The following is a 7,443-nucleotide window of genomic DNA, read 5'->3' on the forward strand; positions in this document are numbered from 1 at the left end:
TGACCTGGTGGAACAAGCTCCAAATGCTCTATCCCCCTCACATTAAAAACAAAAGCAAAAAAAAAAAAAAAGGAGCATTTCCTTGATCTTCGATTTCATTTGATGAGCTTTTGGGGGAAAAGGTGACGATGGCGTCTTCAACTAGCTTGATTGATGCTTGTTTTCGGGGTTGTAAGAATAGCACCATGTCTTGTCACCAGTAATGACCTTGGGAAAAAAGTCTGGGCATGTTTCCACTTGACACTTTTTCCTTGTCAATCAGAACCCAAGGCACAAATTTTCCAACAATCCTTCTCAGTCCCAAATCTTCCATCAAGTTTTGCTGAACCAAGCTCCAAGACAGTCCAGATAACTTCCCTATCTCTTCAATGGTTTTTGTTGGTCTTTGAGCACAAGTGCACGAATTTGGTCCACATTTTCATCCATTTGGGAAGTTGACAGATGTCCAGAGTGAGGTTTGTCATTTCACCTTTTTTGAAATGAGAAAATCACTCATGCACTTGAGTTTTTCGCATAGTGCTGTCCTTGTAAGCTGTGTTCAACATCACAACAGTTTCTGTGGCCTTTTTCCCAAGCAGGAAACAAAATTTCACAGCTCCACACTGTTCTCTTAAATTGGCCATCACAAAAAACAAGATTCAAGCATAACTGGTTTTACAAAAAAATTCACTGTGACCAGAGAGAACCCTCCCAAGTGATGCCACTGGGTACACTAAATCGGAGATTTGCTCGATGCTCGCCTATCAGGAAAATTGTGTCCTACAGAAGCTCTGCCCAGCAGAACTTTTTTCATGGCTTTTTTGAGGGGGTGGTGGGGGTTGGGATGGGCATAAAGGGCCCTTCCCATCAGTTAAACATCCATTGTCTTGAAACCCTATAGCAGTCCTTTTCCCTTGCAGGATTTTAGTTGTAACACCTTCAACTACAGATCATCAGAACAGTTGTGTCTCCCCAAGAATCAGGGTGACAGGGACAAGTACATGCGTGTTGGGCTCTTAGCCAGAGATGACAGTGACACCTACTTCTTCCCCACTGTGGGAACTGCTTTCTCTATCAAGTCATTCAACAAAGGTCACTTGAATATCTCTGGGTCTGCATTTTTCTGCCTGATGGGCTGCTAACTGCAAGGTCAGCAGTTTGAAACCACTAATTGCTCTGTACAGGGCTCTGTACTCCTGCAAGAGTTACAGTTTCAGAAACTCACAGGAGCAGTTCTACTCTGTCCTATAGAGTCACCATGAGTTGGCATTGATTCAGTGGTTACTAGCATTGAGATGCTTATAACGCCACTGGATTCACAAGACTTCCCACCCATTGGCCTGTGATCTTCCTGTATTCAGCATCATTGCATGTGAGTCTGAAGAGGACTTTATAAATTGGTATTAGACCGATGAGCTAATATCAGATTTATGGACTTAATCTGGACTGGGTTGGGATGTCTTCTCAATATTCAACTACTCTTATTTATAAAGCTCTTTCTTAGACCCATATGAGTGTCCCTGGATTTGTTCCTCCAGTCTACCCAGACTAACAGTGTGGCATTGAGTTTGTTTTGTTTTTTGGAAGGTGAGGTAGTTAGTTTATTGTGCCAACCTGGCCAATAAACACACGTGGGATTAACTGAAGAGTGGAGAGATAAATGGCTCGGTGAGCCTTGCCTTTTTTGTCTGTTTCTTTTTGATCATTGGACCAGTGTGCGGCTGCCTTGCTTGTTCATTGCCTCAATTTGCAAGATACACTACCTGTGGGACACCTAACCTGTGGACTGTGTCGCTGTAATTTGAGGTTCCTTCAAGACTTGCTTCACCACACCATTGGAATTTACATCTCTTGAGCTGGGGACTGTTGGACCCTGTCATCTGGCTGACTCTTGGTGACCTGCCTTGCTTTTTGCTGCCTGTGCCCGGATAGCCTGAATTGCTTTACAGAGGACTACCCGGCAGCCCTCAAGACATGAAGGACTGCCAGTGTCTTATAACTGTCTCACGGGAGTGAGTTGCATTGAGCCATTTGTACTGCTTTATAATTTAACTGTTTATTTCTTATGTTATATATCTATCTATCTGTATAAATATACATAAAATTATTACCATTCTGGTTTTGTTTCAACAGAGAACCCTGTCTAACACAGAAGGGGAAATATATGGAGCAGCGTGACCTCCCATCTGCATCCACCCTTCAGATGTTCCCAGAGCACAGGTAAGCAGGAAGGATCATGGGCAGAGTGCATCCCCAGGCAGACTATACAGCGCCTGTTCCTCTTCTCTCCAGATTTACTGTCTGAGCTCGTCGGTGAACAGAATGAGTTGCGGAGTCAATGGGCCTGTGCTCGACTAACTAAATGCATTGGCACTCTGGTGGTGTAGTGGGCGGCCCGTTGGGCTGCTGACTTTGAGGCCAGCAGTTTGATCCTACCAGCTAGTCAGGGGAAGCCCCTAGCTAACATCTGACCTCCGGGCTTGAACCAGATCAGACTTACCCACTTTTGCACCTTCTACGGCGTTGACATAAATCTCTTTCTGTAACGTACACACGGAGAAGTCGCTCGGTCTGCTTCTCTAGAGATTCCAGCTTAACATTCCCAGTTGCCTCAGGCCTCAGTTTGCCCATTCTGTTAAGGGGGTACTACCTCTGTCTCTTGTGCTTAGAATGGGTCCGGGTGTACAATCAACCCCTTACGGCCAGTTGCTACCATCCACTCTTGATCCAGCTCCTTTCTTTCTCTGAATCATGAGAGTGAAGATGAGAGGGGAGAAAGGGGGAGCTGATTTTCCTGTTTGTTTTAGATTTGGTTACAAATGAGTCGTGAAACCCCTGACACCTTCCCTCGGCACCATTTAGAAAACTCGGTGAAATTGTAAATGAAGTTTGGCTAAAGACAGAGTGATCAACAGCTCCAGCAGGCCCTCCTGTCTCTCCTCCCCAAAGCCACAGACATTCAGCCCAACAGATTCAATCAGCATCATGAGGCACTGACATCCAATACCGCGCCCACTACGTGCAGCCATTAGCCCGTCAGTGTTTGATACAGCCCCTTTGGATAGCCACGCACTTCTCGCTCCCACCCTGCCATCCCTATCAAAAGACTCCCCCAAGTTCCCCCCACGCCGTCCTCAAAGACCAGCCAAGAGCTTCCCCCAGACCATGACTGGAGGATGCTGGTGCTGGTACAGATTGGAGGAACTGCCTGCAGGATATAAATAGGACCCATTTAGATATCTTTATTGCCATGGCTCCGCCGAGGACCCAATAAAGAGGTTCCTGAGACTGCCTGCAAATGTGACTTCAGCTCATCTCCAGCTCCTCTCTGCGAGCAAATGGGTCTCAATTACGCCGAGCCTGTGAACAGGAAGCGTGGAATTGATGCCTTAAATTTTCCCCATTCACCAGTGATTCAGCTTTGTGCGTGCGCCTCTGACGGGTCTTTGTGCTGGCGATGCGAATGCGTGGGGCGCCAAGCGCCCATTCACCGTGGCCTCTCCAAGTGTGCTCCCGCACAAAGGCCTTGATGCGGCCGTGATTTCCCATTGAGGCCCGTTGTCAATCAGAGGCTCTTCCGCCCGCCACGCCCTGCACCACTCTGCCTTGAGCTGGCTTTCAGTGGCAGCTGGGTCACTGGCTTGTTAGGTGCCCTTGGACGAGGTGCCTCAATGGAGGGTGGAGTGGTCTTGGGACTGGAGGGGCTTTGCATGGACCAGTAGGTATTGGCCGCTCCTCTGCCTGCTGCCTTCTCGATGCTTTTGTTGGGTACCAGGCAGGAACGGAAGAACGTTTGGTGTGCGCTCTCATTCAGAGGGCCACGTCTTAGATTGTAGGAGCCCTGGGGGGCGGGGCTTGCACTTTGGGCCACTAACCACAGGCCCCAACATTGGAAACCAGCAGATGCTCTGAGGGAGAAGGACGAAGCTCTCGGCTTCCGGCCCGACGGAGAGTAGCGGAAACCCAGCGGGCAGTGCCTCAGTCCAGTCGGGTCCCCGTGAGTTGGGACAGTGAAGAACACAGTGCTTCCTGGAGGGTTTACACGGGGCTCATTTGCATCACGACCCTCAGGGTGCCATGGGAGTGGGTGTTATGGGAGTCAACGAAGGGAGCTTCTGGGTGGGCCTGCCACCCTTGAAGATCCAGGGCATTGAGGAGGTAGCCTTCCATCTTCCTAGAAAGATGTGGCAGACTTCCAGATTGGCTTAAAGGTTATTGCCCCGGCTAAGGATTGGGTCTGCTGTATTTAAACTCAGAATTCTGCTACCGTTGAGGAAAGGGCAAAGAAAAGCCAGGTCTCCTTCCCCGAAGCAGTGATTGTTTGCACAGAGCCCCGAGTCAGTCCTGGATAGCGGTGGGGGAAGGCAAGCCTCATGTCCTCCTGGCACATTCCACCAGAAGTGGAGAGCGCTCTGGTCCCTGAGATGTGAAGCTGCTGGACAACAGGTATCTAGGTCAACCCATCTAGAACTTTTCTGGGGTCAAAAAGCTCTGTGAGACGAAAGGACCCCTAACATTGGAAATGCACCATGTCTGGTGTGTGGGCGTCATAAGTCCCTGTCTGCACTCACGGTGTGTGCCCAGTCTTAGAGCAGAAGACGATGGCTCAGAGCAGTGAATCGGCTTTTCCAGGGTCTCGGAATCCAGACTCCCAGCTGGCTCTCTGATCCAGCTGGCTGTCCCAGCCCCATCAAGGCATGACTGTGAGGGCACGATGTCGCCCCAAGCCTAAGCCCAGGGCGACCCTGCAGTGCTTGCCTGGCCCTCCCCCAAAAGGACTGGTGCTCTGCGCCTACCGCTGACAGGGGACAGAGAAGAATGAGCTGTTCACAGGGGTGTGTAGACCCCAGGTGGACCCCAGCTGTGAAGGGCTGTGCCTTAGGAAGCACAATCACACTTGTTTATCACGGCTTGCGGTAGAAGGTCAGGCTGGGTGGCCAAGAATCAGTGAGCTCTGTTCATGTGAACCTGCATGCTAAGGCAGTGCAGAGATGTCTGGAGCCAGCAATCCTGCTGGTTCTGTGTGGGCCGACCATCCCTGCTCAGCCCTGGGCCATGCGGGCGGGCGGGTGGCAAAGAGCAGGACACAGAGGCAGTGACAGCCACATGGCCAAGCTGTGCTTCGTCAGGAGTTCAGTGGTGGATTTCTTGCCTTCCCTGCAGGAGGCCCAGGCTCCATCCCTGGCCAGTGCACACCCACCACCCATCTGCCAATGGACCTTGGGTGTTGCTGTCATGCTGAGCAAGATTCAGGGGACTTCCAACTAAGCTGGACTAGGAAGAGAGGCCTGGCAATCTACATCTGAAAAATCAGCCCATAGTATCTGTGCAGATCACCTTGTTGCACACGAGGCTACCATGAGTCTGGGCCAACTCCACTGTCACTAGTAGGCTCATCCTTCCTTTGATGGAGGAAAGGTCTTCGGCCATGTAGTTGATTCTGCTCGTGACAACCCTACAGGACAGGGTAGAACTGCCACTGTGTCTTTCCGAGACTCTGACTTTTTACAAGAGTAGAAAACCTCGTCTTTCTCCCTCAGAGTGGTTGGTGGTTCTGAACTGTTGACCTTATGGTGAGCAGCCCAACACGTAACCACTATGCCACCAGGGTATGGAAAGGAAGGGAGTTCCTATGCCTTTCACGGTTTTGTTTTTTTCCAGCTGGGACGATAAGCCCCATTGCCTTAGTTAGAGTCAATGCTGACTCAGAGAGTCCTACAGGACAGGGCAGAGCTGCCCCAGAGGGTTCCCAAGGTTGTGATCTTAACCACAGCAAGAAAGACAGAGATTTCTACTCCCATAAACAGTCCTAGTCTCAGAAATTCACGGGGCCAGCTATACCCCGTCCTGTCCTGCAGCCCTGCCCGTGGAACATTAGAACTCTGAATTGTTTATTCATTCATTAGCAGAAGTAAGAGGGAACAGTTCCAGGCAGGCCTTCCAATCACAGCCATTGTGGGTGCTGGTGCTGGCACCGTTCTGAATACATGAGGGGGTGACCCCCCAAAAACTGGAATTTGTTTTTCAAAGCTACATATTAAAATTTTTTTTTTACAAAACAACCTTATCACCTTCAAAGTACTGTCTATTACATTTACTATATTTGTCAAATCTGCGATCCCATTCCTGGAAACATGTTTCAAACTTATCTGTTTGGATGGCTGACTGTGCCTCCCTTGAGTTTCTCTTCACTTCTTCTGTGTCGTCAAATCACTGTCCTTTCATGTCCCTCTTCATTCACGGAAACAAAAAGAAATTGCATGGAGTGAGGTCAGGTGAGTAAGGTGTGCGGAGCAAGAGAGGCATGCTGTTTTTTGCCCAAAACTGGTTCACTGAGATGTCTGTGGGAGCAAGTACAGTACATTGTTGTAGTGGCAAATCCAGTCCCCCATCTGCCACAAATCAGGCCTTTTTTGCCACACTGTTATGCAATCTTTTCAGAACCTCTAAATAGAAAGCTTGATCAACAGTCTGACCTGGTGAAATGAGCTCCAAATTCACTAGGAGTTGACATTTTCATCCATTCAGGAAGTTGACAAATGTTCAAAATGAGGTTCGATATCAATCGACATTTCACCCTTTCTGAAACAAGAAAACCACTTGTACACTTGAGTTTTTCCCATAGCGCTGTCCTTGTAAGCTGTGTTCAACATCACAACAGTTTCTTCGGCATTTTTCCTGAGCAGGAAACAAAACGTCAGAGCCACACGCTGTTCTCTGAACTCGGCCATCACAAAAACACAAAGTTTAAGCAAAACTGTTTTTATGAAAAAGTTCACTGTGACCACAGAGAACCTTCCCAGGTGATGCCACTGGGTGCAGTAACTCAGAGCAAGTTGCTTGATATTCGCCTAGTGGGAAAAATGTGTACTACAAAATCTTTACTCCAGGATAATTCCAATTTGGGGGCATGGTGGTGGTGGCAGCGACAAACATTTTTCCTTATCCCAAACCTGTTCACACTCAGTTCACAGTTTACAGAGAGCCTTGGTGACTGGCTCAAGGCCCAGGGAGACTTGCTCGTCCCTGGAGGGAGACTTGAACTTTCAGAGCTCTTGGAGCGTATGAGTCAGCATTGACTCGATCGCACTGAGTTTAGTTTGGATCTTTACGGGAGCAGACCACTCCATCTTTCTTCCTCAGTGGCTGGTGGGTAGATGCCACTGACCTTTCAGTGAGCAGCTGATTCGTACTGTCATCTACTCTCTGCTTGTCGATGTGGACACTTGCGTTCTGGAGAGAGAGGGGTGTGTTGCGTGTCATATTTATTGACTGGCAAAGATGGCACGAGACTGGGTCTCCAAACCCCTACGTAGGCCTCCTCATGAACTATCCTCTCTACCTATGGTCCCATGGGTCCATGGAGATTCCCAGAGTGTTTGAAGGCAAACATCAAGGGAACTGGTCTTTTCTTTCTGTGTCTCTGTTTCTCTCTCTCTCTCTCTCTCTCTCTCTCTCTCTCTC

At 49.0% G+C, this 7,443-nt stretch overlaps 1 long non-coding RNA gene across 1 annotated transcript in view; it reads left to right on the top strand.

Moving 5' to 3' along the window:
• Positions 1-2,124: 2,124 nt before the first annotated feature.
• The window catches only part of LOC123521176, a 137,693-nt gene continuing 132,374 nt past the window's right edge, over positions 2,125-7,443 (top strand). The window contains exon 1 of the long non-coding RNA XR_006679646.1: positions 2,125-2,199. This is a non-coding gene — a long non-coding RNA (uncharacterized LOC123521176). The remainder of the gene's footprint in view (positions 2,200-7,443) is intronic.

This window comes from Echinops telfairi, unplaced genomic scaffold (assembly GCF_000313985.2).
Source record: "Echinops telfairi isolate 266 unplaced genomic scaffold, ASM31398v2 ScPeMD7_7475;HRSCAF=8513, whole genome shotgun sequence".
Lineage (NCBI taxonomy): Eukaryota > Metazoa > Chordata > Mammalia > Afrosoricida > Tenrecidae > Echinops > Echinops telfairi.